The 20,005-nt window shown below is 42.7% G+C and overlaps 1 long non-coding RNA gene across 2 annotated transcripts; it reads right to left on the minus strand.

The window, feature by feature from the left end:
* Positions 1–2,561: 2,561 nt before the first annotated feature.
* On the minus strand, positions 2,562–19,681 carry LOC123183030 (uncharacterized). 2 transcript variants are annotated; one of them, XR_006492400.1, is made up of 5 exons: positions 19,186–19,674; positions 18,713–19,086; positions 18,470–18,632; positions 4,302–16,700; positions 2,562–4,224 (listed from the first exon to the last, which is right to left on the minus strand). It is a non-coding gene; the product is annotated as an uncharacterized lncRNA (long non-coding RNA). The 2 variants fall into 2 exon arrangements; XR_006492399.1 differs by lacking the exon at positions 2,562–4,224 and having other exon boundaries at positions 16,097–16,700; positions 18,713–19,118; positions 19,186–19,681.
* Positions 19,682–20,005: the final 324 nt, after the last annotated feature.

Raw genomic sequence — 20,005 nt, forward strand, 5'->3', positions numbered from 1 at the left:
ATTGGAGAGTTTTTGGCTGCGACAAGTAAACGAACAAATCCTGGAACAAGAAATCATAGAACTAAAAGGCATTATCAACATTCAGCATTTGGTTTGAATGATTCTTTGATGGGCAAGAATCTGAATGAGCACGTAGCATACTGACAAACAAATACAGCTAAGTGAAAGGCATTGTTTCAACTCGGACATGACAAATACTGCATACCTCAACATCCTTTAGGAAATCGGAAAGCATGCGTACTTGCATTAACATAAAAGAGAAGAAACAGAGCTGAAGATGCACACATGCAAATACTCTTTCTTAAAATGCTAACTGTAAATTGTTGAACTACTGCCAGAAAAAAATTATGCAAAAGGTTCAAGTTGTCCAGGCATATATTCTGAATTTAGACTTTCGCCTGAGGCACTGGCTTCTCGCCTAGCAGGTGCCTCCTTATTCTGTACATGTCTAGAGCTTCAGATAATATAATCCCACACAAATAGTATGTACAACAGAATGGATGATTCAGGCCAAAAACGACAGAGGGTGGTAGCGGGGGTTGGGGTGGTGAGCTTGGGGGAGGGGGGGGGGGGGCATAAGTAGGCAGGGCAATCTGCCGGAGGTGACAAGATTACTCCTACTGACTTCTTGGAGACGCGTGCGAGCTCGCACCATCTCCCCGCTTGCACTAGCTCGGCACCGTGTCCCCCACCCTGCACGAGACGAGCCCGGTTTCCTGGAAGCTGCCGATTAGTGGTGCTTTGAGGTTCATGTGGGCCAAGATTTCGAAGCAGCCCAGCTAATCAAACGGGTCAATTTGGTCCCACACAGCCTGCGTGGGGATGTGAGCTACCAAACACGTCCCGGATGGGAGATTGGCGCCCCCACCCTCGACTGGGCCCACCAATGTAGCAACAATATTGATCAATGAACCGGGCACTGTAGCGGCTCGGTATTGTAACCACAGTTTTGTTTTCTAGTATATGTTTTTATTTTCCTTTGGTTCTCTAAAAAGAATCATTGAGACTGTTATTTTGAAATGTGTGGACATATTTCGAAATTTTGAGTTTTTCTAAAATTTGTGAACATTATTTAAAAAGTTTGTGTTTTTTCAAAAACATGAACTTTTTTCAAAATATTTTTGAATTTTTTGAAGAACACAAACATTTTTAGAAAACACGGTTTTTAAACGTGAACATTTTTTGAAAACACAAACATTTTTTAAAATAGTGAACAATTATTTAAAATTTGAAGAACTTCTGAAAACACAAATATTTTCCTAAATTTCAATTTTCTGTAAAACATGTTTTTTTAAACGTCAACATTTTTTTTGAAATAATGAATGAAAATCCAAACGTTTTTTAAAATTCTACTTGTTTTTTGAAAATTTGAAGAACTTTTGAAAACACGAATCTTTTTGAAATTACACATAGTTTTGAACATTTTTTCGGAACAGGAATATCTTTTGAAAATTCTAAACAACTTTGAAAATGGATAAAAAAATGGAAACCCATAAAGACAATGACAGGAAAAGAGAAAATGAGGAAAGAGAGAATAAGAACCATCTAGAAGATTCTAAAACTGGATCCATGTAGGCCACATGATGACTCGAGCCAGCCCGTGTACCCTCGTTGACTCGCTTTGCCTCTGCGATCGGTCGGCAATTTGCCGCAAGGAGCAGAAAATAGGGATTGCCATCCCAGTTTTTTTTTTGTTTGAGGTGGTTTGCCATCCCAGATGACTCCATGAACACGCGCCTGCCAGGTCATGGCTATAGCTCGCTTGTAGCCAGTTGGAAGGACGGATTGCCTACAGCGCTTCTGTATATGGGCTAGGCAGCCCATTGCTCGAGGGAGTCCGTGACTCTGCTCCCTGCCACGCGCAAATCACATGTACATGCCTAAAAAAATGTACGTGTTATTTTTCCTCCCTTTGATTTTTTTATTTTTTATATTATGAAAAATTATAAATACAAATATTCCCAAAAATTTAATTATGTCCATTGTGAATGTGAAAAAACAGTGGTTTTTTTGCAACCGTTACTGTAAAGAAATATTCACAACATTAAAAAAGTGTTCATGACATTTAAAATATCTTCAAGCGTTTCAAAAACTGTATGTGACATTTAAAAAAAATTAAAAGATGTTACATTGTAAAAATGATTGTGTAATTCAAATTGTTTTTTGCGTAATTGCAAAATACTATGTTTCATATGTATATGAAGAACTTACAAAACTTATGCAAAAATAGACATCAAAGCCTGTATTTGAAAGAAAATGGTAATCATGTATTTGAAAAAAAGTTGTATATGTATTTGAACTAACATACTACGTACCCGATAGATGATTAGGCAATGAATGGCAAAGAAAAGCGAGAAAAATAATGTGTTCACATTTTTTTCGTGATTGTTTCAGTAGACTAATAATCTCTGAAACTATCTAAATTTTTTCCTTACCATGCCAATAATCATCTACTCCCTCCGTTCGGAATTACTTGTCTTGAAAATGGATGTATCTAGAACTAAAATACATCTAGATACATCCATTTCTGCGACAAGTAATTCCGAACGGAGGGAGTAGTGTGCTTCAAGTTGGGTTTCTACCTAAACACTATAGTGGCTAATCTAAGTAATGACATGTATAGAGATCAAAAGTAGTGCAAATAGAGAAACAAACTTCTACATGTAAACAATGATCACTCTTAAAGAGTTGTTGCTTTAGAACATGTATATACCATTGTTCTTTGCTTCAGCATCACACATGACCAAAGACAACCAATGCCATGGGGTAACAGCACCAAGGCTTACACAGACCATGTACAGCTACTGCACACACACAGAGACACAACCTTTACGTCGCCGGATCAAAGAAGTGACCAGAGACAACACCAGTGCAGCAGTAGCAGTCAGCAGAGCAAGTCATTGTTCCCTGTCTGACTTGGCACCATCTCGCTTCGCTTGTACCCACATGTGTCCACCAGTTCAACAAACATCCTAGTACTGCAGTACTACAAAATTTGAAAACGACAACTTTTTGCAATATGAAGTGTTTGACTGTCTTCACTATTATCAGCATACATGTTACTCAGAATTTAGTTTACTATAAATGCTAGGCCAAACCAAAGTCCAAAATCACCTACAGGCTACAGGATACTTGAGCTCGTGACTGTTGAGAACCTCCTCACTGCATGAAACGTTCCAAGTCAACAACAGGAAACAAAATTTGCACCGCAGGCAACAGCTAGCTACTCCCTCCATTCCTAAATATAAGTCTTTGTAGAGATTCCATTATGGACCACATACGGATGTATATAGATGCTTTTAGAGTGTAGATTCACTCATTTTGCTCCGTATGTAGTCCATAATGAAATCTCTACAAAGACTTATATGAGGAACAGAGGGAGTAGTTGATAAAAAAAAAAGAACAGTAATGCATAAGAGCAAGTTACAGCCACGAGAAGATTTTTGCTCTGTGTAACACTAGGCAAATTGAAGATCAGGTCCTGAAATAAGTAATCAACGGATCCTGATACAAGATACGTATTAGAGAGTTGTTGGCTGCAACAAGTAAATGAACAAATCCTGGAACAAGTAATCGTACAACTGAAAAGCGTTATCAAGATTAAGCATTTGGTTTGAATGATTCTTTGAACTCGGAGATGACAAACAAATACAGTTACATGAAAGGCATTGTTTAAACTCGGAGATGACAAATAATGCATACCTGAACCTCCTTAAGAAAATCGGAAAGCATGCGTCAATCACCTCATTTAAAATTGTAAGATCTTGCATTGACATAAAAGAGAAGAAACATGGCTGAAGATGCACATACAAATACTCTTTCTTAAAATGCTAACTGTAAATTGTTGAACTACTGCCAGTAAAAAATTATGCAAAAGGTTCAAGTAGTCCAGGCATATATTCTGAATTTAGACTTTCACCATAGGCACTGGCTTCTCAATAAGCAGGTGCCTCACTTTTCTGTACATGTCCAGAGCATCAGATATTGTAATCCCACACAAATAGTATGTGCAACAGAATTGATGATTCAGGCCAAAACAGTATTAGAGATGTCAGTTTGTCACACAAATAGCTTACCTTAGAAACGGTGAAACACCAAAGTCGACACCTATACAGATAACACCGTTCAATTCCTATCAAAGAACGTCTGCTCAGAAGCTTGTATCATACATTCCTAGTTATTTGTTTTCTTCTCTTTCTTGTCATGCTAACAAAATAGATATGCCTGACAGTAATTAGAGACAATATGTCAGTGCATTCTTAAAGATTAACAATAGAGTACTCAAGAGTGTCCAGCGGTACCATGCAGCCATCTATCCGAGTAGTTCATACTGGTCGAAAGACAAATGTTCACACTCGCTGCCGTTGGTGGCCTGACTGCATGACCATGAGAACATCCGTGTCTCTGAGCAAGCGAAGCGAGATGGTCAGACAAATGTTCTGTTCACACAGGCTTAGTGCACAGCCATGAGAATATGCGATCATATGAGACATGCCGGCGACGTCAGGTCTCCAAATGTTATGACCGTTGCTCCACGGAAACAGAAACAATAGCTGAGGGGCAGTGCAACGCTTATCATCTTCAGGACAGTTACACTTACTGATATAATTCTTAGTTATGATCACTTATTCCAAGTTCTCAAGGGACAATTCCTTTTTGGTCTTTTGCTGCAAATCAAATCAAATCACTTGTTTGACATGCCTGCAGCCGCTGCTGCATTTTTGTACAACGCTATGCTTGGGAGCAACACAGATTTGGAGGTAAGTAGCCTTTCTTTCCCTTAATCTGGTACATTTGAATGCCTAACAGTAATATATCAGACAAACCCAGTGCTTTGAGGTGCTCAAAGTATCCGCAAGATATATAGTGAATTGAAAACATTCATTGCCTCATAATCCAAGTTACTGTCGAAACAACTCTAGTCAAAAAGAAGAAGAAACACCCACTGCTATTGCTGTCAGGTGTCAGTTTCTATGGGGACGCACGCTCGCAACGAGGCTCGGAACAGCAAAGGCGGTCCTGTATCGTCAAGCATTGTGCATAACATCAGGAAGGAGGCTCATATTGATATGATCCAACAGCGGTCTTATTTTCCCGGTGTCTATCTCTAGGTGTGAGGCATCATTGTCAGTGCCAAGATGGTTAAAAGTAATGTTGACGCTGCAGTGTATAATTGATGATCAAATGATGGGCGTGGGGGTGGTGATGTCCTGGCTCGCTTTGACCACACTCTTCAAGGCGTCACCATCCCAGAACTGGCTCAAGCAATAGCGGTTTGACCAGGCCCGGACCAATTGATTTGCTCTCAGGCACAAAACTGACTGACAGAAATGTACTCCTATAACCAAACACTGACTGACATAGTAAACTTAATGCAGCTAAAAAGAAATCTGCAAGTAATCCAATCTAACAACAGAAATCTGCAACTACTCCAATCTTAAGAACAAGAGCCAGATGGACCTAACACATTAAGCTTCAACAATGAAGCTCAAATCATAAAGCATCAACTAACCAAGGATGAAAATACCAAGCGAAACTTGTCCTCTCCTCCTAGGCGGATGTAACATGTCCTCTCCCGTACCTCCAATGCAATGAAGCGCAAAGGTCCTTTGCGTTTTCTCGAAAAAAAACTTGTCCTCTCCTCGAAGATCTCTACCTTTGACATCCCTGATGAAGGTTGTCATGTTCATCATGTGAGCCACCCTTGCCTACGAATCATCAATGGACGCTTCGGCAGAGGCCTGATGTGCACACAGCACAACTTCCTCCATGATGGCAGCGAGCAGGGCATCCTTCGAGACTCTCCTTGCCGAGGCATGTAGCCACCAACACCTGCACCTAGCTACATCTCCTCTCATCACTCCATCTCCTATGTGCCTTCCTCCTTCCTCTGCACCACATGAACATCCATCATCCGACCGCATCGAATCATGGGTCCAATTCCAATTGGTACTCTCCAGCTTCCTGTTCGAGGTCGGTGACAGAAGATGACCCTGGACTCCTCACCACCTGCCATCTTCCTCCCAGGCAGCCACACGCAGCAGCTAGCCTTCCTCCTAAAACATCCACACGCAATAGCAAATTTTCCTTTCTCCCCCGGTAAACAAATGCACGCAGCAGCAACAACTCCTAGAAGCAACACACCTTCAGGACCACAACACCTACCAGACAATTTGGTCCCGATCTAGATTCCTAGGTAGCTTCTAGCACCTCTCCTTTCTCCAATCAGCAGCAGCATAGCACTGCACTCCATCACCAGTTGCAACAGCAAGCACCAAGCAAAAACCCCTCTTCTTCTTCCTCCTCTTCTTCAACCAGCAACACAACAGCAGATCCAGCATACAACAGATCACCCTCAAGTGCAAGCAGCAACAGCCTCCAATTCAAACAGCAGCAGCAACAACTCGCCTCCTTCCTCTTCCTCGGTCATGCACACAAAAAATATAATCATCATGCTCACCTATTAGACTTAAAATATCATAATCCACCATGAAGTTTGATTCAAAATCATAATCACCTAACAAAATCCAAATTGTTCCAGCTAATTAAAGATCTTTTTATCCACCACCGTAATAATCATCATGCTCACCTACTAGACCTAAAATCTCATAATCCACCGAACATCATTGACTATCTTCTCAACATCACAACCTAGCTAAATCCATTTAAAATCTCATAATCCACTATGAAATTTTGTTAAAGATCACAATCACCTAGCTAAATCCAAATTGTTCAAAATTAATCGAAGATTTTTTTATCCACCAATATAATAATCACTATGCTCACCAATTAGACCTAAAATCTCATAATCCACCGAACATCTTTGACTATCTTTTAAAGAACACAATCACCTAACTAACTCCACCAAAAATCTCATAATCCATCGTGAAATTTAGTTCAAGATCATATTCACCTAACTAACAAATTATTATAATATTAATTAAATATCTGCATATCCACCAATCTAATAATCATCGCAGTCACCGACAAGACCTAAAATCTCATAATGCATCGAAAATCTTTGACTATCTCCTCAAGATCACAATCACCAAAGTATATTCAACCTAAACCGCCTAACTAACAAATTATTGTAAGGTTAATTAAATATCTATTTATCCACCAATCTAATAATCACCACGGTCGCTTACTAGACCTAAAATCTTATAATCCACCAAAAATCTTTGACCATCTCCTCAAGATCACAATCACCAATGTATATTCAACCAAAATCTCAAAATTCACCATGAAATTTGATTCAAGATCACAATCACTTAACTAACTCAAATTGTTCCAAGATTAAATAAAAACATGTTTGTCCACTAACATAATAATTACATGCTCATCTACTAAACGTTAAATCTCATAACTACTTTGACTATCTCCTCAATATCACAATCACCAAACTAAATCCACATAAAATCATTATCAGGTGTTGCTTATGATCCTCCCCCGAGGGTGAATAAACCAAGAGGTCATCAATGATGACAACGACAAAGTTATCCAAGAACTCACAAACATGTTATTCATGATGTTCATCAAATCGCTAGGTGGGGTAAGGATTGTGTCAAGGGCTTCATATCCAACTCTGTTGTCGTGGCTCGACCAAGTCATGGCTTGGTGAGACTTAAGGTTGATAGGGTTTGGGTGTAAGGGTGAAAGTTCACCATAACACAATTAAACACCACTTCTCCGAATCCAATTGTTATGAGGCTCGCATGGCCCAACTCCCACAAAGGTTATCACATACCATCAAAATCGCCATCTCTTCTAATTAATCCAAACCATCCTCACATGATGATCTTGTACTCATAACATTCTTGAGGAGGGACAACAAAATCACCTAGGTCAAACAACTCACATCCACATGTATCATATCCATGATTATATCCATATGGGCACATGCAAGCTACTAAGCTTAGATCAAAACATCAGAAATCTGAGTGCCCAAGTTATCTCCATCCTATAATCCAAGTAGCTATATCATTTAACCTAAAGAAAACACACGCTATGCTACTCCAAGATCCCTGCTTCCTTACTACTAATCCAATCCCAGATGCTCCAATAATCCACCAATTTTCATAATCATGATTGGTGTTGCTAACTCTCATTCTGACCTAAAGGAAACACAAGTTGTGTCACTCCAAGATCCTTGTTTCCTTATACTACTAATCCAATCCCAGTTGCTCTAATAATCCACCAAATTTCATAATCATGATTGATGTTGCTAACTATCATTAATCTATATAAATCCGATATATCCAAGGTTGATCAAACTATACCCTAAAGTTCTTCAACTTCAATCTCCAATGGCATGAATTTAACACAAAGCAATCCACCAACATCATGACCATGATTTAAATAAACTCCGATTTCATGGCTATCTAAATCCAATATAAACCACAAGTTCTATTGACCGACTATGGATCTGTATATGTATTATTTAAGTTATTTATCCACCGTGAAAATTGGTTCAAAATCACAATCACCTAACTAAATCGAAATTGTTCCAAGATTAATTAAAGATCTGCTTATCCACCAATATAATAATCACCATGCTCAACTAGACCTAAGTTCTCATAATCCATCAAACATCTTTGACTATCTCCTGAATATCACTTCTACATCACCATCAAACTATCCCATCCAACCATAACTCTTCAAAACAATTTCCGCATGGCACCACCCAACTTGGTGCATGTTGGAGCTTAAGGATGTAACATGATTGACTCACACAATCACAAACTCATCTTGGCTTTTATTCCAGGCAAAAGTTGTTGGTGCTTAAGCGGTGCTCTTACATTCCATAAGTTAAGCACATCGATATAAGTCCATGCTATCAGAACTTTAATAGCTAGGTTGCGTTTCTTGGGCTAGGTTTGGATCAGAGAAAGGCTTAAGCTTGAGGGGGCAGAAACTCGGAATAAGTTGCACTTGGTACAGTTGAAGGCCCAGACTAGAGCGCAACACGACTTCTATCTCTCCAAACTAACCCACACAACACAATAGTTGTGGCACCTCACTCCACAACAACCATGTCATGCCATCCCGAGTAGTAGATCCACGTGAAGACATCGGAAGTGCCCACAATTGTCCACCATCGCGGCTGACACATAGGCATAGGGTGGATGATGCCTTTCTCCTCCAAGTGCCCTCTTCCTACCTTCCTTGCTCCCCCCTATCGTCATCCCCTCACCGCTCGACTCCAGGTTCAAAATCTGACGGCGGCGTCAGTCCGCTCCTGACAACATTTTCACCCCTTCCCCCACACCCCTCGTGCACTCCCTGCTCCATGCCAGTCCGGTTGGGCATCCTTTGCTTGGCTACGGGTTGCTTTGTGTGCTGCCTCGATCCCACAACCCGCGTTCCCCTGTTGGACGCCGCCATAGCCGAACGCTCGAGCACCACCCATCGGTGGAGCAAGAGCAGGGGCAGTCGGCACCGCAATGTCTAACCCACAGGATGTGTGCACGACGCTACCTGTCGCCGGGGCCAAGGGACCCCAACAAGGGAACGTAGGATGCGACATCAAGTCCGTGACACATAACACGCATACAAGGGAAGGACGCCAAGCCAAATCGACGAGGAACAAAAATTGCACGACTGCAACATCCACTTATTCTAGTTTCACCGTCTAGTGCTTCTTTGTCAATGAGCCCATAACCACACTGAAGATTACGCAACTTTAGTGCCTGATAGCTGCTTCTTTTGGTTCTCCATCGACAAGTTCTACTACTGATTCTTCTGGTAACGAGAGACCACTTTTTACACAACTAGGTACATCTCCATGGATCTTTGGTACTGGAGCATATTTTCATATAACTTATGATTCTTCCAATTTGTCGGCCATTTGACCTCCAGATTCTCATGTACATGTTCTTACTGTTGATGGAACTTCCCACTCAGTCAATAGTCAAGGCACTCTTAGCACTTTGTCTTTTCATGTTCCTACTTTTGCTCATGTTCCTCGACCCATGTAGCTCATTTCAGGTGCTTAGATTGTTGACTCTGGTTGTAGGATCATTCTCTTGTTCTGATTAGGACCATCACACAGATGCACGACTTGTCGCTGGCCCTCGACGCTATAACTCCTAGGTCCATTGGGAGCTTGATTGGCCTCACCTTCCCTCTGCTGACACCACCACCAGTCTCTTTGCCTCTCCTCGTCTACCGGCTCTTTGTCGCATCATCTTCTTGGTCACTTATGTCTCTCTCATCTGCCATCCTTAGTTCAATGTGGCCTTCTTGGATATGCCTCTAGCAGTGTGTCTTTAGACTGTCAGGTTTGTTGGCTTGGCAAACAGGTTCAATTACCTTATCTTCATAGCGAGACCGTGTCTCAGCATCCTTTTGATCTTGTTAACTTGATGTTTGGGGTCCACCTCCCTTTGCATCAAAAGGAGGCTATTAATACTATATTATCTTTATAGATGATTTCTCTCGACAAGCATGGATATATTTTATGCCTTCTTGTAGTGAGGTCTAATCTACCGTCATGCTTCAAACCCAGTTTTTCACTCCTATTTGTGTCTTCCATGCTGATTTTGCTCGTGAGTTCATCCATCATTTCCTGCGCAGATTCCTTGCTGACTAGGGGACACTTGCTAAGTTCTCTTGTCGTGGTCCTGATGCTCAAAATGTTGGTCCTATGCTCAGAAGGTGGCTCGTGCGTTGAAGATCGTTGCCTCTCTTCCACCTCACTTTTGGGTTGAGCTTGTTTCTACTTCCACCTACCTCATGAACATTCAGTCTTCCTTGCTCTGGAAGGTGATATTCATCTCAAGCGGTTCAAGATCACAATCACCCAAATTAGTGCAAGATTAATTAAAGAACTGTTTATTCATCAATCTAATAGTCACCATGCGCACCTACTAGACATAAATTCGCAAAATCCACCTCACATCTCTGACTATCTCCTCAAGATCACAATCACCAAACTAAATCCACCTAAAATATCATAATCCACCGCGAAATTTGATTCAAAATCATAACCACCTAACTAAATCCAAATTGTTCCAATTAATTAAAGATTTGTTTATCCACTAATGTAATAATCATCATGCTCACCTACTAGACCTAAAATCTCATAATCCATCGAACATCAATGACTATCTTCTCGACATCACAATCACCTAGCTAAATCCATTTAAAATCTCATAATCCACTATGAAATTTTGTTAAAGATCACAATCACCTAACTAAATCCAAATTGTTCAAATTAATTGAAGATTTGTTTATCCACCAATATAACAATCACTATGCTCACCAGTTAGACCTAAAATCTCATAATCCACCAAACATCTTGGGACTATCAAGAACATAATCACCTAACTAGATCCACCTAAAATCTCATAATGCGATGTGAAATTTGGTTCAAGATCATATTCACCTCACTAACAAATTATTGTATGATTAATTAAATATTTGTTTATCCACCAATCTAATAATAACCACGGTCACCGACTAGACCTAAAATCTCATAATCCATCGAAAATCTTTGACCATCTCCTAAAGATCACAATCACCAAAGTATATTCAACCAAAATCGCCTAACTACGAAAATATTGTAAGATTAATTAAATATTTGTTTATCCACCAATCTGATAATCACCAAGGTCAGCTACTAGACCTAAAATCTCATAATCCATCGAAAATATTTAACTATCCCCACAAGATCACAATCACCAAAGTATATTCATCCAAAATCTCAAAACTCACCATGAAGTTTGATTCAAGATCGCAATCGCTTAACTAAATTCAAATTGTTTCAAGATTAAATAAAAACGTGTTTATCCACCAACGTATTAATGACATGCTCACCTACTAAACGTAAAATCTCGTACCATCTTTGACTATCTCCTCAATATCACAATCACCAAACTAAATCCACATAAAATCATTCTCGGGTGTTGCCTATGATCTTCCTCCGAGGGATAATAGACCAAGAGGTCATCGCAAGAAACTTGTCCAGGTACTCACAAACATGTTATTCATGATGTTCATCAAATAGCTTGGTAGGGTAAGGATTAGGTCAAGGGCCACATCGTTCATATCCAGCTCTGTTGTCGTAGCTCGACCAAGTCATGGCTTGGTGAGACTTAAGGTTGATAGGGTTAGGATGTGAGGGTGAAAGTTCACCATAACACTTAAACACCATTTCTTTGACACCAACTGTTGTGAGACTCACATGGCCCAACTCCCACAAAGGTTATCACATACTATCAAAATGGTCATCTCTCCGAATTAATCCAAACCATCCTCCCATAATGATCTTGTACTCGTAACATTCTTTGGGAGGGACAACAAAATCACGTAGGTCTAACAATTCTGATACACATGTATCATATCCATGATTATATCCATATGGGGCACATGCAAGCTACTAAGCTTAGATCAAAACATCAAAAATCTGAGTGCCCAAGTTATCTCCATCCTGTAATCCAAGTAGCTATATCATTAAACCTAAAGAAATCACAAGTTGTGCTACTACAGGATCCTTATTTCCTTACTACTAATCCAATCCCAGATGCTCCAATAATCCACCAATTTTCATAATCATGATTGATGCTGCTAACTGTCACTCTGACCTAAAGGAAACACAAGTTGTATTACTCCAAGATCCTTGTTTCCTTACTACTAATCCAATCCCAGATGCTCCAATAATCCACCAATTTTCATAATCATGATTGATGCTGCTAACTGTCACTCTGACCTAAAGGAAACACAAGTTGTGTTACTCCAAGATCCTTGTTTCCTTATACTACTAATTCAATCCCAGATGCTCTAATAATCCACCAAATTTCATAATCATGATTGATGCTGCTAACTATCATCTAACCTATATAAATCCAATATATCCAAGGTTGATCATACTACACCCTAAAGTTCTTCAACTTCAATCTCCAAAGGTGTGAATTTAACACAGAGCAATCCACCAACATCATAGCCATGATTTAAATAAACTCCAATTTCGTGGTTATCTAAATCCAATATAAACCACAAGTTCTAATGACCGACTATGGATCTGTATATGTACTATTGAAGTTATTTATCCACCATGAAATTTGATTCAAAATCACAATCACCTAACTAAATCCAAATTGTTCCAAGATTAATTAAATATCTGCTTATCCACCAATATAATAATCACTATGCTCAACTAGACCTAAGTTTTCATAATCCACCGAACATCTTCGACTATCTCCTGAATATCACTTCTATATCACCATCAAACTATCTCATCCAATCATAACTCCTCAAAACAAATTCCGCATGGCACCACCCAACTTGGTGTATATTGGAGCTTAAGGATGTAACATGATTGACTCACACAATCACAATCTCATGTTGGCTTTTATTCCAGGCAAAAGTTGTTGGTGCTTAAGCGGTGCTCTTATAATTCCACAAGTTAAGCACATCGATATAAGTCCATGCTTTCAGAACTTTAATAGCAAGGCTGGGTTTCTTGGGCTAGGTTTGGATCAGAGAAAGGCTTAAGCTTGAGAACGCAAAAACTCGAAATAAGTTGCACATGGTGCAATTGAAGGCCTAGACTAGAGCGCAATGACTTCTATCTCTCCAAACTCACCCACACAACACAATAGTTGTGGCACCTTAGTCCACAACAACCATGTCATGCCATCCCGAGTAGTAGATCCACGTGAAGACATCGAAACAACCCACAACCGTCCACCATCGCAGCTGACACATAGGCATAGGGTGGATGATGCCTTTCTACTCCAGGTGCCCTCTTCCTGCCTTCCTCGCTTCCCCTATCGTCATCCCCTCACCGCTCAACTCCAGGTTCAAAATATGACGGCGGTGGCAATCCGCTCCCGGCGACATTTTCACCCCTTCCCCCACACCCCTCATGCACTCTCCGCTCCATGCCAGTCCGGTTGGGCATCCTTTGCTTGGCTACGGGTTGCTTTGTGTGCTGCCTCGATCCCACAACCCGTGTTCCCCTGTTGGGCACCGCCATAGCCGAACGCTCGAGCACCACCTATTGGCAGAGCAAGAGCAGGGGCAGTCGGCACCGCAATGTCTAACCCACAAGATGTGTGCACGACGCTACCTGTCGCCGGGGCCAAGGGCCCCCAACAAGGGAACGTAGGATGCGACATCAAGTTCGTGACACATAATCCGCATACAAGGGAAGGACGCCAAGCCAAATCGACGAGGAACAAAAATTGCAAGACTTTGACACCCACTTCTTCTAGTTTTACGGCCTGGTGCTTCTTCGTCTGATTCTTCAACTTTGTCGGCCATTCGACCTCCAGATTCTCATGTTCATGTTCTTAGGAACTTCCCTCCCAGTCGATAGTCGAGGCACTCTTAGCACTTTTGTCTTTTCATGTTCCTTGTTTTGCTCATGTTCATCGACCCATGCAACTCATTTCAGGTGGTTAGATTGTTAACTCTGGTTGTAGGGTTATTCTTGACTTTAACTCTTGTTCTGATTAGGATCCTCACGCGGATGGTCTACTTGTTGCTGGCCCTCGACGCTATAACTCCCAGGTCATTCGGGACCTTGATTGGCTTCACCTTCCCTCTGATGACACCGCCGCCAGTCTCTCCGCCTCTCCTCGCCTACCGACTCTTTGTGGCATCATCGTCCTGGTCACTCATGTGGCTCTCATCTGTCATCCTTAGTTCGACGTGTCCTTGGATATGCTCTAGAGGAGTGTCTTTAGACTGTCAGGTTTGTCGGCTTTCCAAAAAGGTTCAGTTACCTTATCTTCATAGTGAGACTGTGTCTCAGCGTCCTTTTGATCTTGTTCACTTGATGTTTGGGGTCCAGCTCCCTTTGCCTCGAAAGGAGGCTATTGCTACTATATTATCTCTCGACACACATGGATATATTTTATGCCTTCTTGTGGTGAGGTCTTATTTGTTTGTAAGAAGTTTGCAGCAAATCAGCAATGCTTCATACCGTGTTTTCCACTCCTATCTGTGTCTTCCATGCAGATTTTACTCATGATTTTATCTGTCGTTTGTTGCGCGGATTCCTTGCCGAGCAGGGCACACTTGCTCGGTTCTCTTGGCGTGGACATGATGCTCAGAATGTTGTTGTCGAGCGCAAGCATCGTCAACTTCTTGAGGCGGCTCATGTGTTGAAGATCGTTGCCTCACTTCCATCACACTTTTGGGTTGAGGTTGTTTCTACTTCAACCTACCTCATCAACATTCAGCGTTCCTTACTTTGTAGGATGACATTCATCTCGAACGTATTTCTGATCGTTCTCGTGACTACTCATCGCTTCGTTTGTTTGATTGCATTTGCTACGCTCTTGTTGCCCCCCACCCCCGTGAATGCACCGAACTGACTGCTCAGTCTATTGAATGTGTCTTCTTGGGTTACAGTGATGAGCACAAGGGCTATCAGTGTTGGGATCCTATCGGTCGATGGATGCGCATTTCCTCGGGATGTGACTTTTGACGAGTCTCGTCCTTTCTATCCACGCTTATCCTCTCCTTCGGCCTCCCCCATCAAGGATATTTCCTAACTTTTTCCTGATACACCTATCACCCGTCTACCGTCCCACCGTGTCTTCCCATACTACTGTTATAGACCCCACATCATCGTCACCTGCGGCTTTCCCGGTGATTCCCCCTCGTACTCTTCTTTACTACATTAGTAACTAGTGTGTCGTGGATTCTTTAGATGCGCCATCCTCAACTATTATGTCTCCTTCTGTTGGCAACACACCTCCTCCAGCTTAACCTGCTTATGGCTTCCGTGCTCGCCCGCTTCCGCCTATTGTCCGCTATGGGTGTTCTGACGTCGCTCTTCCCGAGACGACTTCTTACCGAGTCGTCGTGTTCTTCCCGAGCGACGGCATGTGATGTCATAGGAGATTGCTGCTCTTGAGCGCGCCGACATGTGGGATCACATTTCCCTTCCTCCCCGTGCCTATCCCATCACGTGTTAACTTGTAAGTGGGTCTACAAGGTTTAGACTCTGATGGTTCACTTGAGCGTTACAAAGCTCATCTTGTGACCCGTGGCTTTCAACAGAACATGGTTGTGATTACAATGAGACATTTGCTCCTATGGCACGCATGACCACTCTTCGCACACTTCTCAGTATGATATTTGTTCGCCACTGGTCTATCTCTCAGCTTGATGCCAAGAATGCATTTCTTAATGGTGAGTTGCATGAGAAAGCCCCTCGTGTCTGGTTTGTCTCAATGGTGACCGCAGCTAGTTTTTGGCGAGTGCTCATGATCCTGCACTTTATGTCCACCTTTCAGCTCGTGGTCGAACTCTTATGCTATATGTCGATGGCATGATCATCACTGGCGACGACGCTGAGTGGATTGCCTTTGTGAATGCTAGTCTTAGTGAATAGTTTCTATGTTTGATCTTGGTCTTATTTCCTACTTCCTTGTGATTCAGGGTTTCCTCTACCTCTGATGGCTTCTTTATTTCCCAAGAGGGTTAGAAAGGAGGGGTATTAAGAATGTCAAAGGGGGTGTCAATATCAAGCAGATAGGGCATAGCTTAACCCTAGCTAACTTACTTAGCATAGCAATACTAGTAAAACAATACTTTATGCATGAAAAATAATTCGAAGTGTGTAATGCAAATATGGGTTCAACATGATTAGCGTAGGTTGCTTGCCTCGCTCGGCAAAGTCTTCAATGCTTTTGGTCACTCCTTGAACATCCTTGAATCTTCCGAAAAATAACATTTTCTACTCGCTGAAAAAAAATAGCACACAATCAATAGACAGTACATGCAAATGGCTCCAAAATTTACAAAATTAGTATTAATGGAAAAACACCATCAGCATCCCGTGCGAGCACACACACAAAGCAAAGCTCGATGCTTTCACTCGCTGCACTATACTAGGGCAGGTGCAGTTTCTTCGCTAGAGAAACAATGCATATGGTTCAGACTTTTTCAGACAATTAAATTGCAACATCACAATCTAATATCAAACATCCGAGTGCAAAACATCAAGTCTGTTCAGGTTGGAATATGACTAGGATTACCCACAGCCATGTTTTAATTTTGTGGATTTTTTCACTCCATGCACTATGCTGAACGCAAACAGAAGTTTTTCACTCGAGAAGCATTGTACAGGTTTCAGACTTCCTCAGAAAATAGTTTGCCTGAGCGCAAACGTGTCATGTCTGTTCAATTAGGATTAGTCACAGCTAGAATCAAGATCGTGTTCGACTAGGATTACTCACAGCCAGAATCAAGACCTAAGACCGCACAGCAGGCCTCCGGATGGGAGGTTTAAGAGGGAGAAAAGCAACCACAGGATCAGCCATGACTTGGGACAGCTTTCCTCTAGTGCTTGTGATTGAAAGGGAGGACATCACTGGAGAAAAAGAGAGAATATGTCAAGACTCAAGAGGAAGGAGTAGTACTAGGTTTAACTACTTGAGAGTTTACAGCAATTTTTCAGTATTTTGTTTGCAATTATTCTTGCATTTCAAGTAGTTTTGTTTGCAATTTTGTTTTCCTGCCTGTGATTAGTTGAGATAGATCGGAGCAGTTGCATACTCCGCATAATTTCTCGCCTTGTTTTCTCACCATTTCGAAGGACTTGTTTACATAACCGCTCAAGTCGGTCTGCCTATACCTTGCCTGTACCTATGCCTATACCTTGTAAGCATAACCCGGTTCAAGTCGGTCTGCTTACAAGTCTGACGCCAAGGACCAAAGCTAGGTGCATGGCAGTTGGAAACCGGCCAAGACAGTGCAAGACCCAAGATAGATCCCTGCACCTAATCCAGGGCCTCAACCTGACAAACGCTGGATATTATGTCGCCCCAGAACGCTGCACCGTGGGCAGCAGCAGGCACAGGCAGGACCAGGGCACTCAGATCCTGCATGCAATGCACCCAAACATTATGCTATGCTATGAGCGGGCAAAACTGCACCACCGATCGAGCCATCGTCCAATAACAACAAGACATACATATACATCTCTATCTCCCTCCGTCTCCATCTAAGAGATCGGTGACATCGACATGAATGCCGCGAGGACACACAGCCCCAGTGGCCAAACGCCAGGACACACACAGTGAAGCGCTGGCTCATATATATCGCTCAGATCAGATGGGTGGGCAGCCCATGTCCTTGCGCAAGATGAAAGTGACAATACCGTTGAGCGAACGTTGATGGTCCTAGCAAAAACGTGACATGTCTAACCCATTATAGACTAGCCAAAGAGGCCCTTGACTTTGGTTGGGCACTGTTGGTTCATGACAGCAACCACTCATCCGTCGCGTCTCATCTCGTTTGTCCCACCTGTACGCATATCTAAGACAGTAACTATTTGGTTCTCACCGGGACACATCTTGAGTGTGACGCATAGTACTAGTTAGACCATGACACGGGCGTGCATTTTCATTTTCAGATGATACAACAAGGCCATGAGATGTGGCGAAGACACATACATAGGAAGGTAGAGTAGATAAATATCGCATAGGCATTCTGGCGACGAAATGCACACCTCAGGATGAGCACAGGGAGGCCTTCTGCTTTACCAGCAGCTGGTTCAGCTTGACCACCAGCTGATAGTTGCTGCACATGTAATCCTGGAACGATCCCCGGAGACTCCGGAGGTCGCCTACGTGGTTCCCGTTGGAGCCCGGGTTCAGCAGCGTGGTGAAGAGCTGAAGGACAAAAAGGTGGAGGGGTTATCACTCTGGGCATCACTTTTGTAAGCAAAATCAAGAGCTCACGGCAGCACAACCTTTTAAATGACAATTTGGGTTGGTGCATGTAGCTTCCACCTGTTCCGGGCACCTTAGCGATGCTCATCTCTTCCCCGTGCAGCATCATGAGTGCAATCACGCACAGACCAAAAGTGCCAACCTGCGCAAGAGACGAAACCAAATCGATTTGCAGACGACTTCTTTCCGTGATTGCTAATAAGGCTGTGAATAACTTTGAAGGGTACAGACTTGATATGTCCAGCTTCTCTCTTCTTGCATTTCAATGCAACTGATTTGGCTCTGATTTGTCGCATTGCAGGGAGAAGTGAAGATGAGGGCGGCGTTGGGCGTAGTGGATCAGGTAGGAGGGCTTCTTCACCTCAAACGACTAAGCCGCCAAGTTTGTGGCCGCCTGCGCAACAAGCACAGACGCAATTCCGTCGCCTGAATCCACGGCGTGAGACGAGACGGAACGAGAGGAGACGAGAGGAGGGGGGGACGCTAGCCGGACCTGCGGGGAGAGGTGGGCGACGTCGACGCCCCGAGAGATGAGGGCGAGAAGGTGCTTAAGGGCGTCCAGCTTGTCGCCGTCGAAGCGGGAGTCGAGGAGCGCCGGGATGGCGGCGCCGTCCGGGTCGTCCTAGAGGTGCGCGTCCGCCCCACTGCCCACGGCGGTGCCGCGCCGCTGGCCCGCATCCCGCACATCTCCGAATCAGACTCTCGATAGGCGGCGAGGCTGCGCGGCGCGGATCTTGCGTGCCCGAGCTCCCTCGTCGAACGCGGCGGCGAGGCTGCGCGGCGCGGATCTCGGCGGCCGTCGCGCCCCGAGACGAGGTCTGAGTCCGTCTCGTTCACGGGAGCGCGATGGGTACGAGCGGGCCTGTGTAACCTGGGCCGTCCACGAGAGGGACTGTGTCGTATTTTCTGTGGGCCTGATCCACGTACCGGGCTTGTTTGGTACCGGTGGAGCGGGAGCAGACGGCGGCCTGCTGCTAGTGCTACGGGTAAGCTGTACCTGGAAATTTGCCTCAAAAAAAAATGCTGTACCTGGAAATGTTTCTCAAAAAAAAAAACTGTACCTGGAAACTATAGCCCCACATCGCCAGTTTCATTAACTCAAAAATGATTAAAGAAATAAAAAATAATTCAAAAAACACACATTAAAAAAAATCTTTCTAAATCATCCTTCCTATAAAAAGATGAAAGGTAGCTTTGATATAGTTTTAAATATATATTCTTTGGATTAATATAGTTTTAAGTGAGCTTAGGCTTTGATATGAAATTGCATGATTTATTTGTGCTCTATTATAATGTATACATTTACAAAGGAA

The sequence above is a fragment of the Triticum aestivum genome, chromosome 1D (genome assembly GCF_018294505.1).
Source record: "Triticum aestivum cultivar Chinese Spring chromosome 1D, IWGSC CS RefSeq v2.1, whole genome shotgun sequence".
In the NCBI taxonomy this organism is placed as follows: Eukaryota; Viridiplantae; Streptophyta; class Magnoliopsida; order Poales; family Poaceae; genus Triticum; species Triticum aestivum.